Here is a 2,589-nt window from a genome sequence, read left to right as displayed (position 1 = left end):
TCTACCCTACCCCCACGCCCCATCCCCCGTGCTCAATGACTCAAAGCCAAGAATGGCTTAAGATGCAATTCTCTGCAGTATTTCACAGATTCTGCTTAACACATGCTAGATGCTAGGTGCCCTGGTCAGGGAATGGGTCAGGCTGCCAGGGAGCAGATGAGGCTTTCTGCGTCCACCCAGATTCACAGCTCTGACATCGGAGTGGACCCAACAGCAGTGGGTAGTGGAGGTACTGGGTGAGGAACCCTGGTAATACAACATGCGCACACTCAGCTGCTCATCGAAAGGTCTGCACTTTGAGCCCACCCAGGACCTCCATTAGGGAAAGACTAGTAGCTTTTTTCATGTGTTTGTTTGTTTGTTTGTTTGTGGGCGGGGGTGGTGGGGTGGTTCCAGGAGAAAAAACAACAACACAGAAAACCTGCTAGATAAATTCCAAAAGAGCTGTAAGACTAAGACGAGTGTTTTGCATCAGTAAAAATTACAGCCTGGGAAATTCTGGGAGGCCCATGAGAGCAATAGATAACCCACCCTTGTAATCCAGGATGATGGGACTCCAAGCGAACCTGGAAGGGCGCCACAAGCAGAGGCACGTGGGGGGTGGGGGTGGGGTGCCTCAGGGGAGGTGAGAGCTGAGTGGAGTGTTGAAGGACAATCACCATGAGTACAAAGCATGACCAGGACAAAGCATGACCAAAGCGGTAGCCACAGTGCGACTGGTAGATGTGAGCATGCACAAATGAAATGGACGTTTGCTTATCTCCTATTGGGTTGGATTTTCCAGAAGGGATTGTTGTCGAATACTGGAAGCTTGCATTGACTTTGGGAGAGGAAAAACAAGAAACACGAATGATCCCATTTATAGTTGCCCCACCCGCACTGGCTATGCGGGGCTCTCCTCCTACGCAGTTACCGTATGACAGAAAAGCTCTTCTACCACCCTGGTTTGTAGGTGGGGACACTAATGCTCCGGGAGTACTAGCCAGCACCGGCGCACTGCTTTCCTTCCTTGTCCTACTCATGGGGACTCAGAGATGTACCAGGATTAGATTCAATCCTTTAGATGCAAGTTTAAAGTAATGCTAGTCTCCCTGCCACCAGAATCAGTGATCCCTGGATCTTCCCCGAACTAGCTCCGTGATGCTTCCTACCGGAGCAGCCCAGGACCTTCTGAATCAGGGGAGACCACTGTCTTGCTAATTCTTCAGCTCGGTCACCTGAGACACTTCACAGCCAACTTGCCTCCCAGACATGGAACGGTGTGTGTGTGTGTGTGTGTGTGTGTGTCCCAGTCTCTTCCAGTTTCCTGCATTCTATCTCACTAGTCCGTCTATTCATCTCTCCCTTGTATGCTTCCTCTCCTGTGGAGCTGCCGCCCCTGATGTTAACAATGACCTCAAACCAAACCTAAGCCCACTGCCGTGGAGTCTATGCCAGCTCAGAGTGGCTGTCTAGGGTTTTGGAGACTGTATGGCTTTATTGGAGCAAGCAGCCTCACCTTTGTCCTGTGGACACATAGGTGGGTTCGAACTATGCCCAATGCCTAATCCAGAGTGCCTCCTTCCAATGACCGAGCCATGCTTAACATGCAGCACAGAGCCATCGTTCTTGCAGAGCCCTGTCCTTGCTCACAGACAGATTCACGCCCTCCTCTGGGTTTTGCCTGCTCTTTGGGGGCTTCCCTACCATATTTCATGGTTCAGTCTGTTCTGTGCTTCACAAGAGACAGGGATTCCTGGAAGATACGAACTGTCTCTGATTCACCTCAGTAGCTCCAGAACCAACTGGACTAGTACTTGGCCTTCCGTATAGAAATATGCTAAATTCCAGAGAAAGGTCCAGCCCAGGCTCTGTCAACTCCTTGCAAAGGGCACAGTCTTGCATGGAACTGGTGGGAAGCAGGGTTCTCACCTGACTCAGGGTGGTGCAGATAATTAACTCCCTCTATACCAGCGGTTCTCAACCTGTGAGTTTCAACCCCTTTGGGGGTTGAATGACCCTTTCACAGGGGTCGCCCAATTCATAAGAGTAGCAAAATGACAGTGATGATGCAGCAACGAAAATAATTTTATGGTTGGGGGGTCACCACGAGATGAGGAACTGTATGAAAGGGTCGCAGCCTTAGGAAGGTTGAGAACCACTGCTCTATACTATCTAAATGGTTGGAGATTGGAGTCCACGCGGAGGCTCCTTGGAAGGAAGACACAGCCATTTACAGTGGCTGAAACCCTACAGTGGCCCCTGACACAGATGCAGTGGCCGTGAGTCAGCATTGACTCCCACAGCAACTGGGTTTGCTTAGCTTGGATCACTTCCACCTTCCTTCCAGCCACCGTGTGGGCCAGGAGGAGGCAAAACCTCCTGGGATCAGCTTCTGCAGGACCCATCCTCTATCCCCAGGCCATGTGCTGAACCCAAACCAACTTGTCATTTCCTGGTGCCATGATTGCAACTCCAGCAGCCCCATCACCCCCTCAGCCCAGGCAGCTCTCCACTAGTTCCTGCAGAAAAAAACAAACAAACCCTCTACTCTCTGAGACTGAGGCCATGCGGACTCATGGAGACCCTATAGGACAGAGTAGAACTGCC

At 51.2% G+C, this 2,589-nt stretch overlaps 1 pseudogene; it reads right to left on the bottom strand.

Annotated features, from left to right (window-relative positions):
- Window positions 1-382: 382 nt before the first annotated feature.
- LOC115871905 lies at window positions 383-455 on the bottom strand (annotated as a pseudogene).
- Window positions 456-2,589: the final 2,134 nt, after the last annotated feature.

Source organism: Echinops telfairi, unplaced genomic scaffold (assembly GCF_000313985.2).
Source record: "Echinops telfairi isolate 266 unplaced genomic scaffold, ASM31398v2 ScPeMD7_7410;HRSCAF=8448, whole genome shotgun sequence".
NCBI classification, from domain to species: Eukaryota; Metazoa; Chordata; class Mammalia; order Afrosoricida; family Tenrecidae; genus Echinops; species Echinops telfairi.
Note: the sequence above shows the minus strand (reverse complement) of the source record. Positions and strands in the feature narration are given on the sequence as shown.